Genomic DNA, 18,108 nt, shown 5'->3' on the forward strand with positions numbered 1-18,108 from the left:
GCGTCCCTGAAACGTAAAACCAAGGAGACGCTGATCATCTGGGTGTACCGGGAGCAACCGGAACGCTGACTCCATGTCTGATTTGGCCATCAGCGCACCGGGCCCCAGGCGATTCAACATGGCGACGGCCTCATCAAAAGATGCGTACCGCACCGAACAAACTCCCGGGTCAATCGCATCGTTCACCGAAAGACCCCTCGGAGCTGACAAATTATGTATCAACCTGAATTCCCCTGGGTCCTTTTTGGGGACCACTCCCAGAGGTGAAGAAACAAAATTTGCAACAGGCGGCATGTCATATGGGCCGAATATCGAATATCCGGATCATATCTCCGCTGGGGTGTTGCGAGATGGTTTTTCATATGGTTTCCGCATCCCGGCGGGGGATTTTCTGGGACAAGCGCAATGTAAGAACCAACTGTCTGTCTGAAGTTGGGAAGGAGGTGGCCCGAGGTCGGGTCGCCGGCCCATATGACATGCCGCCTGTCGCTAATTTTGTTTGTTCACCTCTGGGAGTGGTCCCCAAAAAGGACCCAGGGGAATTCAGGTTGATACATAATTTGTCAGCTCCGAGGGGTCTTTCGGTGAACGATGCGATTGACCCGGGGGTTTGTTCGGTGCGGTACGCATCTTTTGATAAGGCCGTCGCCATGTTGAATCGCCTGGGGCCCGGAGCGCTGATGGCCAAATCAGACATCGAGTCAGCGTTCCGGTTGCTCCCGGTACACCCAGATGATCAGCGTCTCCTTGGTTTTACGTTTCAGGGATGCTATTACATGGATAAGTGTATGCCAATGGGTTGCTCCATCTCTTGTGCGTATTTTGAGAAATTCAGTAGTTTTCTGCAATGGGCGTTCACAAGAACAACGGCGTTTACGCATGTGATGCATTATCTTGACGATTTCCTGTTCTTGGGGGCATCCGGGGACACGGAATGTGCACAGGCTTTGATTGAATTTTGTGATCTCATGAGACGCTTTGGCGTGCCATTGGCACCAGCTAAGACAGTGGGGCCGTCTACTTCGCTCGAGTTTCTTGGAATAGAGCTCGATTCCGAAGAGGGGTGCTTCCGGTTGCCCGGGGAAAAGGTAATAAAATTTAAGGCCTCGCTTGAAAAATGTATTAGCGAGACGAAGGTGAATTTGCATCAGTTGCAGCAGACTGTGGGTCAGTTGAATTTTGCCCTTAGAGTGATACCAATGGCTCGCCCTTTTTCCCGCTCTATTGCTCAAGCCATGGTTGGCCTGAAGGAAGGGCACCACCGCACAAGACTCTCGGCAGAGGTCCGCCAGGACATGCGCATATGGTTAGCGTTCCTGGTGGATTTCAACGGTCGTGTGGTGTGGAGCAAACCAGCGGTTTCCTCCGAAGAGCTGGGGTTGTGGACAGACTCGGCGGGGAGTGGGGGCTTTGGTGCCATTTTTGGTAAACACTGGTCGGCACGAACATGGCCATCATGGTGGCATGAGAGTGGGCTCACAAGTAACATTGGGTTTCTCGAATTGTTCCCTATTTTGGTGGCCTTAACAACATGGCCTGAGGGGTTTCGAGATCAATCTGTAGTGTTCTGGTCGGATAATATGACCGTGGTTGAATGCATCAATAGTCAGGCAGCACGCTGTAAATGGATCTTGAGACTGTTGAAGGAAATTGTCTTGCTGTGTATGAGACTAAACGTCCACTTTAGGGCAAGACATGTGCCAGGGGTGTTAAATCAGGCAGCTGATGCGCTTTCTCGTTCCCGTATGCAGGCCTTCTGGGGTTTTCTGCCCTCAGCGGACCCGGTGGCGGCACCATTTCCCGAAGCCCTCTGGTCTCTCAGTGCCCCGGACTACAAGACCTCGTGGGAGAGAGTCTAGCACCCAGGACAAGGAAGGCTTATGAAGGGGCGTTCCGTTCTTATTTGTCCTTTTTGGGTTCAGCTGGGGGGGAGCTTTGGGGCCAAGAAGAGTATGTCCTGAATTTTTTGTTATCATTACATCGGGCAGGCAAGTCAGTGGCTACGGCCAATAGGCACCGGGCTGCCATTTCTTTCATGGCACGGGCCCATGGCATACAGGATCCCACGGCATCTTTCTTGGGCAGAAGGCGCTGCATGGGTGGCAACGCCATGAGGGTTGCAGAGTGGATGAGAGACACCCGATAGGTCTTGAAAGGTTGGCCTTGTTACTGTCCGTACTCCCTGCGACATGTTCATCTCAATCAGAGACGGTGCTATTCCGAGCCGCTTTTGCATTAGCATTCCATGGGGCTATGCGGGTAAGCGAACTGGTAGCGAGGAACAAGCAGGATACGGGGGGAGGTCTGTGCCGTGAGCACATTCAAATTAAGGGGGAGACGATGGTTGTCTCATTTGCCAGGTCGAAGACCGATCAGAAAGCGATCGGGGACAGTGTAGTGGTTCAGCGGATTCCGGGATCTCCCATGTGCCCGGTAGCATGCGTTGAGGAGTATTTGGCGCAGAGGGCGGCATCATGGGGGGGAAGCTTGCTGAGGCACACCGACGCTACCCCACTGACTAGGTTTCAGTTTCAGCGGGTGCTAACAATGGCAATCGCAGCCGCGGGCTTGAACCTGTGCGATTTTGGGACCCACTCTTTCCGGATAGGGGCTGCTACAGAGGCTACAGCCAGGGGTCTGAGTGCGGAAAAAGAGAAACGGTTGGGGCATTGGTCCTCGAATTGTTATAAAAGGTATGTGCGGTTGCACATGTTGTGAAGCCTATGTCTTGCACTCACGCTTCTTGTTTTTGTTTGGTTTACAGTGTCGCAAGCTTACGAGGCGGGGCGGACTGTGCAGTCGACCCGACACCTGGGGACCAGCGGTCAAAGACCACCGGCTGAGGAAAGAGTGGCGTGGGTCGTGGGCCACTCATACGTGAGGCGTGCCGCAGACGTATTCAATTTACAAAAGGGGGTGGTGATGAACAGAGTGTCTGAATTGAGCAGACCACTCTTACCCAGTCCAAAGATCAGGGCTTGATCCATCACCGTTATTTATCTCACTGCCCCATCCCAGCTCAGAACCTGGCTATATGCAAATCAGTCTGTCCCTGGCCCAGTGCATCATGGGAACAGGGCAGACTAAACTACCAAGCCAATTCTTTACCAGAAAGGAGACAAGCTACCGGGGACCGGTTTCTGGCATTTCAGCCTCTTCGGCCCGGCTTGCTTGAATCCTGATGGAGCAGTGAGAAAGGGACTCATGTCTGAGTATACCCTGCCACACCTATAGTGGCCAAAATCGATTTACAAAAGGGGGTGGTGATGAACAGAGTGTCTGAATTGAGCAGACCACTCTTACCCAGTCCAAAGATCAGGGCTTGATCCATCACCGTTATTTATCTCACTGCCCCATCCCAGCTCAGAACCTGGCTATATGCAAATCAGTCTGTCCCTGGCCCAGTGCATCATGGGAACAGGGCAGACTAAACTACCAAGCCAATTCTTTACCAGAAAGGAGACAAGCTACCGGGGACCGGTTTCTGGCATTTCAGCCTCTTCGGCCCGGCTTGCTTGAATCCTGATGGAGCAGTGAGAAAGGGACTCATGTCTGAGTATACCCTGCCACACCTATAGTGGCCAAAATCGATTTACAAAAGGGGGTGGTGATGAACAGAGTGTCTGAATTGAGCAGACCACTCTTACCCAGTCCAAAGATCAGGGCTTGATCCATCACCGTTATTTATCTCACTGCCCCATCCCAGCTCAGAACCTGGCTATATGCAAATCAGTCTGTCCCTGGCCCAGTGCATCATGGGAACAGGGCAGACTAAACTACCAAGCCAATTCTTTACCAGAAAGGAGACAAGCTACCGGGGACCGGTTTCTGGCATTTCAGCCTCTTCGGCCCGGCTTGCTTGAATCCTGATGGAGCAGTGAGAAAGGGACTCATGTCTGAGTATACCCTGCCACACCTATAGTGGCCAAAATCGATTTACAAAAGGGGGTGGTGATGAACAGAGTGTCTGAATTGAGCAGACCACTCTTACCCAGTCCAAAGATCAGGGCTTGATCCATCACCGTTATTTATCTCACTGCCCCATCCCAGCTCAGAACCTGGCTATATGCAAATCAGTCTGTCCCTGGCCCAGTGCATCATGGGAACAGGGCAGACTAAACTACCAAGCCAATTCTTTACCAGAAAGGAGACAAGCTACCGGGGACCGGTTTCTGGCATTTCAGCCTCTTCGGCCCGGCTTGCTTGAATCCTGATGGAGCAGTGAGAAAGGGACTCATGTCTGAGTATACCCTGCCACACCTATAGTGGCCAAAATCGATTTACAAAAGGGGGTGGTGATGAACAGAGTGTCTGAATTGAGCAGACCACTCTTACCCAGTCCAAAGATCAGGGCTTGATCCATCACCGTTATTTATCTCACTGCCCCATCCCAGCTCAGAACCTGGCTATATGCAAATCAGTCTGTCCCTGGCCCAGTGCATCATGGGAACAGGGCAGACTAAACTACCAAGCCAATTCTTTACCAGAAAGGAGACAAGCTACCGGGGACCGGTTTCTGGCATTTCAGCCTCTTCGGCCCGGCTTGCTTGAATCCTGATGGAGCAGTGAGAAAGGGACTCATGTCTGAGTATACCCTGCCACACCTATAGTGGCCAAAATCGATTTACAAAAGGGGGTGGTGATGAACAGAGTGTCTGAATTGAGCAGACCACTCTTACCCAGTCCAAAGATCAGGGCTTGATCCATCACCGTTATTTATCTCACTGCCCCATCCCAGCTCAGAACCTGGCTATATGCAAATCAGTCTGTCCCTGGCCCAGTGCATCATGGGAACAGGGCAGACTAAACTACCAAGCCAATTCTTTACCAGAAAGGAGACAAGCTACCGGGGACCGGTTTCTGGCATTTCAGCCTCTTCGGCCCGGCTTGCTTGAATCCTGATGGAGCAGTGAGAAAGGGACTCATGTCTGAGTATACCCTGCCACACCTATAGTGGCCAAAATCGATTTACAAAAGGGGGTGGTGATGAACAGAGTGTCTGAATTGAGCAGACCACTCTTACCCAGTCCAAAGATCAGGGCTTGATCCATCACCGTTATTTATCTCACTGCCCCATCCCAGGTCAGAACCTGGCTATATGCAAATCAGTCTGTCCCTGGCCCAGTGCATCATGGGAACAGGGCAGACTAAACTACCAAGCCAATTCTTTACCAGAAAGGAGACAAGCTACCGGGGACCGGTTTCTGGCATTTCAGCCTCTTCGGCCCGGCTTGCTTGAATCCTGATGGAGCAGTGAGAAAGGGACTCATGTCTGAGTATACCCTGCCACACCTATAGTGGCCAAAATCGATTTACAAAAGGGGGTGGTGATGAACAGAGTGTCTGAATTGAGCAGACCACTCTTACCCAGTCCAAAGATCAGGGCTTGATCCATCACCGTTATTTATCTCACTGCCCCATCCCAGCTCAGAACCTGGCTATATGCAAATCAGTCTGTCCCTGGCCCAGTGCATCATGGGAACAGGGCAGACTAAACTACCAAGCCAATTCTTTACCAGAAAGGAGACAAGCTACCGGGGACCGGTTTCTGGCATTTCAGCCTCTTCGGCCCGGCTTGCTTGAATCCTGATGGAGCAGTGAGAAAGGGACTCATGTCTGAGTATACCCTGCCACACCTATAGTGGCCAAAATCGATTTACAAAAGGGGGTGATGGTTTCCTTCCCAGTGTAAGAATTGGCTTTTGTAGTTTGGTTTGCCCTGTTCCCATCATGCACTGGGACAGGAACAGACTAATTTGCATACAGCCAGGTTCTGAAACTGGGATGGTGCAGTGAGCTAAAAAACGGTGTTGGATCTAGCCCTGATCTCTTGACTGGGTGAGAGTATTCTGTTTAATTCAGAGACTCTGTCCCTCACCACCCCTTTTTGTAAATATTTTTGTCCACCCTAAGCGTGGAAGGGTATACTCAGATGTGAGTCCCTTGCTCATTGCACCATCAGGATTCAAGCAAGCCGGGCCGAAGACGGCTGAAATGCCAGAAACCGGTCCCCGGTAGCTTGTTTCCTTCCCAGTGTAAGAATTGGCTTTTGTAGTTTGGTTTGCCCTGTTCCCATCATGCACTGGGACAGGAACAGACTAATTTGCATACAGCCAGGTTCTGAAACTGGGATGGTGCAGTGAGCTAAAAAACGGTGTTGGATCTAGCCCTGATCTCTTGACTGGGTGAGAGTATTCTGTTTAATTCAGAGACTCTGTCCCTCACCACCCCTTTTTGTAAATATTTTTGTCCACCCTAAGCGTGGAAGGGTATACTCAGATGTGAGTCCCTTGCTCATTGCACCATCAGGATTCAAGCAAGCCGGGCCGAAGACGGCTGAAATGCCAGAAACCGGTCCCCGGTAGCTTGTTTCCGTCCCAGTGTAAGAATTGGCTTTTGTAGTTTGGTTTGCCCTGTTCCCATCATGCACTGGGACAGGAACAGACTAATTTGCATACAGCCAGGTTCTGAAACTGGGATGGTGCAGTGAGCTAAAAAACGGTGTTGGATCTAGCCCTGATCTCTTGACTGGGTGAGAGTATTCTGTTTAATTCAGAGACTCTGTCCCTCACCACCCCTTTTTGCAGACGTATTCAAAGCAGGTGACATGATTCACATGGCTGGGGAATACGGGTACAGGGTGTCCTTCTACGGAAGGGGCGGGCTCTGTATTGACCAGTTTCAATGTTTTATGGAGGGTCTGTTAGGGCGGACAAGGTCACCGCCAGCTGTAATCATAGTGCATCTTGGGGGCAATGATTTAGTTACCACTGGTAGGCGAGTACTTCTCGAGTCGATACTATCCACAGTAAGTTGGTTGGCGAGAAGGGTACCAGGGTGCACGATTGCATGGTCCCATATGATTCCACGAAAGGTGTGGCGGGGGGCTATTTCTGTGACTGCTTTAAACCATTCAGTGAAGAAGGTGAATAACAAGCTTGGTAGATTGTTCCGTACGAGTACATTGCATTCTATTCTGCATGGATGTATCAGGGGGGACCATATGTATCTGGAGGATGGGGTCCATTTGTTCCGAATGGGGAATTCGTTACTCATAGGAGACTTCGTAGCTTGGTTAAAGAGTTTGCAGCCATGACCTTTAAGTAGGAGTTTTGTGGGGGGTCCGGATAGCCGGTCAACTATCCGGCCTGTGGCGGTAAGGTCATGATCGGTGAGCAGGAATTGGAAGATCCCTAGAGGTAGGGCGTCACCCATTATGGATGAAACCGGTCCGAAATAGAACCGGAGAGGGGGGTTGCGAAGGCATAAGAGGCCGATCGAGGAAGGGTTAGAAGTGTAATAGGTATACAAGTGAATAACGGTAGTAATGGAAAGGGGCGACCGCTCGGTCCCCCCGAACGTATGGTGGAGTACCCCGATCCCCCCGGGAAGCCATTTTGGGCGGGAGGCGAGTCTCGGCTGGTATGCCCGAAGCGGCGTAGCCGGGGCACGCCTTTTTCCCACCCAAGAGGGGTTGTCCTAGACACCTACACCGTTGGCCATGCCCTGTAAGCGGATTGGAGGAGGGTCCACGCCCGCCCGAAGGAGGATAAGAGGAGCGACGATCCAAGGAAGCATCCTCTTGTTCCTGTGCTCGGAAGCCGCACCTCCCCGTTGCACGTGAGCTCGAGACAGAACAAGGAGCCAATTTTGAGAATTTGTAATTGTGTGTTTTCTCTTCTAGCGCTTTGAACCTCGGTTCCGGGATCTTTCGGTCGATTATCGTAAGGAAATGCCGGGCAAAAGGGTCGGAAAGAAGGTTAGCACCGACCAAATGCTTCGTATGCTGGTGAAGGACATGGCGAATATGAAGAAGCAGATGGCGGCCATGAATGGTACGGGCCGGCCTAAGAAAGTCATCGGACCAGCATTGCCAGGGATAGTCCCGGCCGGGAGAGGTAAAAGGGCCAGGAACAGGGCGGCAGGGGGTGAGGCTCCGGTTCCCGAGTCACCTCCGGCGAGCCCGGTCAGGCCAGTAGAGGCCCCAGTTCCGATTCCGGATGCAGGACAGCCGATCCCTGTCGTAGTTACACCTGTGAACGAGGGGGATATGCCACCCGAGTTGGCCGCCCAGTTGGCGGCGTGGTTGGGCAAGAATAATGAGGGTGCTATAGCTCCAAGGGATACGGCCGAAGAGGCCAAATTAATAATGAAGCAGTTGCGGCAGTCGCGAGATGCTGCGAAGGCACCTTGTCCTTTTGTTCCCCCTCAGGTTCCCGCGGAACAACCGTCTTCAGGCGTTGGAACAGCGGCAGCAGCGAGTTCAGCTACTGATTCGGGTAAGAAGCCGTTGCCAATGGCTGGGGAAGGGTCGGTACCCTCGAGAAGGGAAAAGGTGGTACAACATATACCGTTGGCCACAAAGGAAATGATATGGGCGGATAAATACGTGAACATATTTTCGCTGTTGACTGATCATTATGAAATAGAACATGTTAAAAATCAGAAGGAATTGTTGCATCCAAGTGTATGGCGAGCAAAAATGGCGGGTTTCAGAGTTGATGAGACAATCGCTAATTGGGCCAGGGCTTTTGGGATGTTTACTGCAATCATGGGGGAACGTAGGCCTGAGGTATTGACTGAGTTGGCTTGTTACCAGACACGAATAATGGAGTTTTATGAATCGTACGATGGTGATCAATGGTTGGGTTATGATAACAAATTTCGTAAGGCCAAGGAGCACGACTCATCCATGACGTGGGATTGTTTTGACTCCATTTCCTGGCAGAAACAGGTCAGGTCGAACGCGACAAAGCCGTCTTCGTTTGGCGGGAATGGGACAGAGCCTTCCCGCCATTCCCCGGCAGTGCCCTTTCGAGCGGGCGCCGGTAGTGACCAGCACGCAAGGATTAATGGGAACTCTGGCAAGAAAGGGGCCTGTTGGAGCTTCAACAGGGGCAAGTGCACTAGACCGCAGGGGACGTGCAAGTTCAGGCATGAGTGTGCAGGGTGCGGACAGTCTTCACACCCCGAGAGTTCATGCAGAGCCAAGAATGGCGATACAGGGGGCAGAGGCGGCGCCAAACAGGTCTAATGACGGCCGAGGGGCGCTGCTACCTACTCCCATCGACATCATGGCTATGATCCCCTGGCTGAACGAATACCCTGATCATGTCTCCGCTGGGGTGTTGAGGAATGGTTTCTCATGTGGTTTCCGCATCCCGGCGGGGGATTTTTGGGGGGAAGCACTGTGTGAAAATCAGCTATCGGTTCGGCAGAATGCAGTGGTAGTACAGGCAAAGATTGCAAAGGAGGTGGCCCGAGGTCGGGTTGCGGGCCCATATGCGAATCCGCCTGTTCATAATTTTGTTTGTTCACCGTTGGGGGTAGTCCCTAAGAAGGACCCAGGTGAGTTTCGGTTAATACATAATTTGTCCGCTCCTAAGGGTCTTTCCGTGAATGATGCGATTGACCCGGGAGTTTGTTCGGTGCGGTACGCTTCCTTTGATGAGGCTGTCGCCATGTTGAATCGCCCGGGGCCCGGAGCGCTGATGGCAAAATCAGATATTGAGTCAGCGTTCCGGTTGCTCCCGGTACACCCACAGGACCAGCGTCTGTTTGGTTTTGTGTTCCAGGGACGCTATTACATGGATAAATGTATGCCAATGGGTTGCTCCATCTCTTGTGCGTATTTTGAAAAATTCAGTAGTTTTTTACAATGGGCGTTCACCAGAGCCACAGGCTTTACGCTGGTTATGCATTACCTTGATGATTTTCTGTTTCTGGGGGCAGCTGGGGACATGGAATGTGCGCAGGCTTTGAGTAAATTTTGTGATCTCATGAGAATATTTGGCGTGCACCGGGCAAAACAGTGGGGCCGTCTACTTCACTCGAGTTTCTAGGTATTGAGCTCGATTCTGAGGAGGGGTGCTTCCGTTTGCCTAAGGAGAAGGTATGGAAATTTAAGGCCGCACTCGAGGCATGTATTAACGAAACGAAAGTAACATTGCATCAGTTGCAGCAGGCTGTGGGTCAGCTTAATTTTGCCCTTAGAGTGATGCCAATGGCTCGCCCCTTTTCACGCTCTATTGCTCAAGCCATGGTTGGCCTGAAGGAAGGGCACCACCGCACAAGACTCTCGGCAGAGGTTCGCCAGGACATGCGCATATGGTTGGCATTCCTGGCGGATTTTAACGGTCGTGTCCTGTGGAACAAACCAGCGGTTTCCTCCGAGGAGCTGGGTTTGTGGACCGACTCGGCAGGGAGTGTGGGTTTTGGCGCCATCTTTGGTAATCATTGGTCGGCACAGACATGGCCGGCATGGTGGCACGAGAGTGGGCTCACAGGTAACATTGGGTTTCTTGAACTGTTCCCTATTCTAGTGGCCTTGAAGACATGGCCGGAGGGATTTCGTGATCGCACTGTGGTGTTCTGGTCGGATAATATGACCGTGGTAGAATGTATCAATAATCAGGCAGCACGCTGCAAATTGATCTTGAGATTGATGAAAGAAATTGTCCTGCTATGTATGAAATTAAACATCCACTTTAGAGCAAAACATGTACCTGGGGTACTGAACCAGGCGGCTGATGCACTCTCTCGTTCCCACATGCAGGCCTTTCGGGGCCGTCTGCCCTCTGCGGACTTGGTGGCGGCACCATTTCCCGAAGTTCTCTGGTCTCTCGGTGCCCCGGATTACAAAACCTCGTGGGAGAGAGTCTAGCCCCCAGGACAAGGAAGGCATATGAAGGGGCGTTCCGTTCCTATTGGGCATTTTTGGGTCCAGCTAGGGGGGAGCATTGAGGGCAGGAAGAGTATGTCCTGAAATTTCTTGTATCATTGCATCAAGCAGGCCGATCAGTGGCAACAGCCAATAGACACCGAGCCGCCATTGCGTTCATGGCGCAGGCTCATGGCATTCAGGACCCCACAGCGTCCTTCCTAGTAAAGAAGGCGCTGCGCGGGTGGCAACGCCTTGAGGTTCGTAGAGAGGCGCCCGATAGGGCTAGCAAGGTTGTCCCAGTTAATGTCCGTACTCCCTGCAACTTGTTCATCTCAGTCAGAGACAGTGCTATTCCGGGCCGCCTTTGCATTAGCGTTCCATGGGGCTATGCGGCTAAGCGAACTGGTAGCAAAAAACAAGCAGGATACGGGGGGGGTCTGTGTCGAGAACACATCCAGATTAAAGGTGACACAATGGTAGTCATTATAGCCAAGTACAAAACCGATCAGGGAGCGATCGGAGACAGTGTGGTTGTTCAGCGCATGCTAGGGTCCCACATGTGCCCAGTGAAATGCGTAGAGGAGTACTTAGCGCAAAGGGCGGCATCATGGGGGGGGAGCTTGCTGAGACATACCGACGCCACCCCACTGACTAGGTTTCAGTTCCAGCGGGTGGTAACAATGGCAATCGCGGCAGCGGGCTTGAACCCGGGCGATTTTGGGACCCACTTATTCCGGATAGGTGCTGCGACAGAGGCTACAGCCAGGGGGTTGAGTGTGGATAAGGTGAAACAGTTGGGGCGTTGGTCCTCGAATTGTTATAAGAGGTATGTGCGGTTGCACATGTTGTGAAGCTAATGTCATGCACTCACGCTTCTTGTTTTCTGTTTGGTTTTCAGTTTCGCAAGCAGGCTTTGCGGGGCGGAGTGTGCAGCTGACCTGACACCTGGGGACCAGCGGTCAAAGATCACCGGCTGAGGGAAGAGTGGTGTGGGTCGTCGGCCACTCATACGTGAGGCGTGCCGCAGACGTATTCAAAGCAGGTGACTTGATCCACTTGGCTGGGGAATACGGGTACAGGGTGACCTTCTACGGAAGGGGCGGGCTCTGTATTGACCAGTTTCAAAATTTTATGGAGTGTTTGTTAGGGCGGACAAGGTCACCGCCATCTGTAATCATAGTGCATCTTGGGGGCAATGATTTGGTGACCACTGATCGGCGAGTACTTCTCGAATTAATCTTATCCACAGTAAGTTGGTTGGCGAGAAGGGTTCCGGGGTGCACGATTGCATGGTCACACATGATTCCGCGGAAGGTGTGGCGGGGGGCTATTTCTGTGCCAGCTTTAAATCAGTCAGTGAAGAAAGTAAATAACAAACTTGGTAGGTTGTTTCGTACAGGTACACTGCATTGTATTCCTCATGGGTGTATCCGGGGGGACCAGATGTATCTGGAGGATGGGGTCCATTTGTCCCGGGAGGGGAATGCTTTACTCATAGGAGACTTTGTAGCTTGGTTAAAGAGTGTGCAGCCATGACCTTTAAGTAGGAGTTTTGTGGGGGAGTCCGGATAGCCGGTCAACTATCCGGCCTGTGGCGGTAAGGTCATGATCGGTGAGCAGTAATTGGAAGATCTCTAGAGGTGGGGGCGTCACCCATTATGGATGGGAGCGCCCGGGGGGAGGCGGCCATTGGCCCCTCAAACGGGGAGGCGGTCCCCTCTAAGGATGGGGCTGCCGAAAGGGAAGGCGGTCATAGGCCCCTCCCTGGGGAGGAGGGGCTACGGCCCCTCCTGGGAATTTCCCGGGGCCAGGACATCTGCGACGGCAGATGTGGTAAGCAGTGTGGGGTGGGAGGGGGGTCTACGCTACCTTCTAGACACCTCACACGAGTCCTCGGACGACCACTAAAGATGGCGTCGAGTAAATATGGGGCCCCCGTTAAGACAAGGGAATTGGAAGTTGGCACAGAGGGACAGTCCTCTGTGCGCCCGCCCCTCACAAGTGAGGGGGGAGTTCTGGTTTAGGGATCTGACACCGGTTACGACCTTGCCGTTGGCCCGTCATGTTAGGATGTACAATTTGAATTTTGAGAAATGCATTTACAGGATGTTTTAGAATCGGCTAGGAGAACCTTTGTATTAGAGATGTGTTAAGGTTAGCCAAGAAACATCGTAATGTGTAAATGAAATTGTACATGATATGAAACTGTTATTTTAATGTTTTAATTTTGTTTCATATTTTAATAAATACGGCCGGGAGGGTAACTCCCTCCCGCCTTCCAAAAGTTCAAGAACCGTTTCCGTCTTCCCATTCTTGGGGAGTGTGTTGGGAGGGGGTGACGGGTATCCCAACCATATGGAAAGGGGCGACCGCTCGGTCCCCCCGAACGTATGGTGGAGTACCCCGATCCCCCCGGGAAGCCATTTTGGGCGGGAGGCGAGTCTCGGCTGGTATGCCCGAAGCGGCGTAGCCGGGGCGCGCCTTTTTCCCACCCAAGAGGGGTTGTCCTAGACACCTACACCGTTGGCCACGCCCTGTAGGCGGATTGGAGGAGGGTCCACGCCCGCCCGAAGGAGGATAAGAGGAGCGACGATCCAAGGAAGCATCCTCTTGTTCCTGTGCTCGGAAGCCGCACCTCCCCGTTGCACGTGAGCTCGAGACAGAACAAGGAGCCAATTTTGACCCACCCACCAGCCCCTGATGACAGCGATTTGTTTTTGAATAAATCCGAGTGACACGATACTGTTTCTTTTTCAGGTTGTTTTCAAATAAAGTTGGTAATTGTTTGGTATGTAATAAAGTGGTTGCTCTTTCAGCATGTATGTCGTCAAAGCAGTGACAGCAGAGTTAAATGTAGTGCCTAGTAGGAGTGTATTCTTTGAATCGCTCAGTATGACTGTCCTTTCCATCTTCTTTAGTTTAAAAAATGTCGTATTTATTTTAGTCGGGCGGTAAGGTCATGATCGGTGAGCAGTAATTGGAAGATCCCTAGAGGTGGGGGCATCACCCATTATGGATGGGAGCGCCCGGGGGGAGGCGGCCATTGGCCCCTCAAACGTAGAGGCGGTCCCCTCTAAGGATGGGGCCGCTGAAAGGGAAGGCGGTCATAGGCCCCTCCCTGGGGAGGAGGGGCTACGGGCCCCTTCTGGGAATTTCCCGGGGCCAGGACATCTGCGACGGCAGATGTGGTAAGCAGTGTGGGGTGGGAGGGGGGTCTACGCTACCTTCTAGACACCTCACACGAGTCCTCGGACGACCACTAAAGATGGCGTCGAGTAAATATGGGGCCCCCGTTAAGACAAGGGAAATTGGAAGTTGGCACAGAGGGACAGTCCTCTGTGCGCCCGCCCCTCACAAGTGAGGGGGGAGTTCTGGTTTAGGGATCTGACCCCGGTTACGACCTTGCCGTTGGCCCGTCATGTTAGGATGTACAATTTGAATTTTGAGAAATGCATTTACAGGATGTTTTAGAATCGGCTAGGAGAACCTTTGTATTAGAGATGTGTTAAGGTTAGCCAAGAAACATCGTAATGTGTAAATGAAATTGTACATGATATGAAACTGTTATTTTAATGTTTTAATTTTGTTTCATATTTTAATAAATACGGCCGGGAGGGTAACTCCCTCCCGCCTTCCAAAAGTTCAAGAACCGTTTCCGTCTTCCCATTCTTGGGGAGTGTGTTGGGAGGGGGTGACGGGTATCCCAACCATATGAGGCATACTACGGTAGCGAAATAGTTAAGACATTAAATTCAAATCACGGAATTCAATGTAAATGCAGCCAAAATTAGGTTTTGACATATTAAACCTGGAAACCCTGTCAGGTCTGCATCCCCAGCAGCAACACCTCTACATTGGCATAAACACCTGTCGTTGCAGTTGTTATCAATGTAGGAACATTTTGATAGGTGACTTTGTCAAACATTACGCAGTTCTTCAACATTTTCAGTGTTCCTTTTTTGTAGAAGACACCACTAAATTAGAATTAATTTTTTTAAAAGAAACACAAATGATTCCAACACCATGCTGTGGGGTTATATATTTTTTTCAAATTCATCACTGGACTGATTTACCTTGTGGTGATGTGAAGTTGAAAAAACGGAAGCCAACTAAAGGTCCCCTCAAACAATCTTAAAGGGGGCTGTATGCATCACGTTACTGCACTTGCTTATTCTATACCTAATACTTATGCATTCCAACAAATGATGTCAACTCATAAAAAGGTAATTTCCAATAGTTCTTATTATAGCAATATATAATAATAATAATAATAATAATAAAACATTTATTGAGCGCCTGGCTGCACAAAACTGTGTATCCCAGCACTAACTGCAAATTGCAAACCCATCGAGAGCAACAGGGTCCGAGATTCGGCATAGGGATTACTGTTTAGGGAACAGATGAGTTTTTAATTTGGCTCTGAATCTCATTTCGGAGGGCTCCATCCGCAAGTGGATCGGCAGAGCATTCCAGTGCTTAGTGGCCAAATAACGGAAGGACTTTCCTCCCATTTTAGCTCTTGTGATGCGAGGGATTTTGAATAGCATCATGCCCGACGATCTCAAATCTCTCGTCGGACAGTGAATGGTGATGAGACTTTTCAGGTAGCCGGGGCCTCTATTCTGGGCAATACGGTGGGCATAACAGAGAGTCTTGAATATAATTCTCTCTTTAATAGGGACCCAATGGATTTTGACAAGCGCATTTTTGGAGGAGGCTTTTCGTGGGAGACCGAGCACCAGTCGTACTGCTGAATTCTGAACACATTGTAATTGGTGCAGTCCCTTCTGATTCAGGCCTAACAGGAGAACATTACCATAGTCCAGATGAGGAGATATTAAAGCATGAACTATGGTTTTTCTGGCTTCGGTGGGCAAGAGATCAAGTACTTTACGAAGTACTTTTAATATGCCGAAGCATTTACTTGTCACCTTATTCACATGGGTTTTGCCTTAGAGGTCAGCGTCCAACATAACGCCTGGATTTTTCACCGTCTCCACAGGAGTAGGCAATTCCCCTAGTTTGCTAGGCCACCATGCATGAGACCATACAGAGACAGCTCTTCCTACTATCAGCACCTGTGTCTTGTCTCCATTTAAACGGAGGCAGTTATTATTCATCCAAGTGGCTATCACTGACATACAGTTTGAGAAGTTGATAGCTAGTTCTCTGCTGTCCGGGGTTAGTTTAAACACCAACTGGGTGTCGTCAGCGTAGCTGACAATGCCCACCCCAAACTCCTCAGCAATGTGTGCCAGGGGTTCCATATAGATTTTGAATAATGTTGGGCTCAAACTAGAGCCCTGTGGAACACCATGGCTCACACTGCGAGGCGATGATTTAAAGGGTGGGCAGTGAAGTTGGAACGTTCTGTCAGTGAGGAAGGACTGGAACCAGGTAAGAGCTAGGCCCTTTACTCCCATGTCCGAGAGCCGAGACAGCAGCGTTGAGTGCAGCACGGTATCAAACTCTGCACTTAAGTCCAATAGGACCAGCGCTGCTGTCTCTCCCTCATCCACCATCTTCCGGATATGTTCAGTCGAGTACAGGACTGCTGATTCGGTTGAGTGGCCTGATCTAAACCCTGACTGGGAGGGATGGAGGAGAGCTTCTTTCTCCAGAAACTCCATGAGTTGTATATTTGCCACCTTTTCTATGGTTTTGGCACAGAGAGGGAGAAGCGAGATCGGCCTTAAATTTTGGAGTAGAGAAATTGGGATATTTGGTTTCTTTTTTAAAGGTATTACTTGAGCAGATTTCCAGCTTTTCAGGACGTGGCCTTCCCGGAACGATAAGGTAATCATGTTACTGATTTGATCTATTAATATGTTTTCCATGACCGCCTTGCATTGTTCCGGGGGGCAGGCATCCATAGGGGAACCAGAGCGTATGCCATTAATAATTTTCATTAGGTCCTGTTTATTCGGAGTCCTGAATCTGGTAAAGAAGGATTTGTGAGAGAGGGAGCTTTGATTATCTGCATTGTCATTAGCTATGTTAGTGCTGCTTGAGAAAGTGGCATGGATTTTTTCTACTTTCTCCACGAAGAAATAAGCTATCTGATCGCATATCTCCGTGGAGTAGGTATCTTTAGTATCCAGACGTGAAGGAATGGTGATTTCTCTGTAGATGCAGAATAGCTCTTTCGTGGGGTTCTTGGCTTCCTCAATTCTGCTTTTGTAATAGTAACTTTTTTCTATTCTTACCAATTTCTGATATTTTTTCAATTCGGTTCTATAGTTTTCTTTGAGTTCCGGGGTATAGTTTTTCCTCCATTTACGTTCTATAGATTTACATAGGGCTTTATCATTTTTGAGTTTCTCTGAGAACCAGGGGGCGTTTTTGAATTGTCTAGCTGGTGATTTGGTGGTCCATGGTACAATTTTGTCTAAAGCTTTTGTTAGCCAGGATTCAAAGTTATCCCACACCTCTTGTAGGGAGTTCCCTGTTAAAGGGGGTTGCTCAGTTAGCGTATCTTAAAAAAGTTCAGGGGTGAATTTTTTAAAATTCAGACGTCTGTGAGGTGGAAGTTTAGAATGAGTATTTTTGATGTGTTTTCTAGTTATCTCAAACGGCACCATGCTATGGTCAGACCAAATTAGTGGGATGGGGGGAGAAGTCTTAATACCTTCCCAATTTGCAAAGATAGGGTCTAATAAATGCCCCTGTTGATGGGTGGGCATAATAGAGAGAAGTTTGAGATCTACCGAATTGAAGGCATTCAGTAACAGTTGAGCTTCCCTGCAATTACTATCCTCTAGGTGTATATTGAGGTCGCCTAGAATGATTACATATTTATGTCTAATGGCGAGCTGAGTAACCAATTCAATGAGTTGGCTACAAAAGGACACCACTGCTCCAGGGGGTCTATATATAAGTATACCAGTGATCGTGGTAGTAGGATCTAGTTTAATGGTAAATCTGCCACACTCACTATCGGTAATATTTATTTCGGTTAATGTGCATTCTAATTCTTCTTTGCAAATCATTGCTAATCCCCCCCGTTGTCTTTGTCTATCACTTCTTAGAAGACTGTAATTGTTGGGGATGGCATCTAAGATATCCGGGGAGGATGCTTCATCAAGCCATGTTTCCGAAAGAAACAAGGCGTCAAGGTCTTTGTTAATCAAGAGGTCATGAATTTCTGTTTTATGTTTAGTCATGGACCTACAGTTAAGTAGTAACATTTTTAGGTTCGTCGTCTTGCTGGGAGTCATGATTAGCTTGGGGAGTGGTTGATGGCATATGTTGCAGAACGCGGGTAAAGACCCCGGGTCTATTGAGTGCAAACAGTTGCGAGACAGTGTCTTACCAAGTTTCAGAAGGTCAGATTTAGAGTAGTGGCGACGATGACTGTTATTGCTGGGAACCTCTGTGGGTAATGGGGGACAGGGTCTATGGAGTCTATGGAGTCCAGCCCCGCGCCCCGGTTGTTCGCGGACGGG

Source organism: Lissotriton vulgaris, chromosome 1_1, assembly GCF_964263255.1.
Source record: "Lissotriton vulgaris chromosome 1_1, aLisVul1.2, whole genome shotgun sequence".
Lineage (NCBI taxonomy): Eukaryota > Metazoa > Chordata > Amphibia > Caudata > Salamandridae > Lissotriton > Lissotriton vulgaris.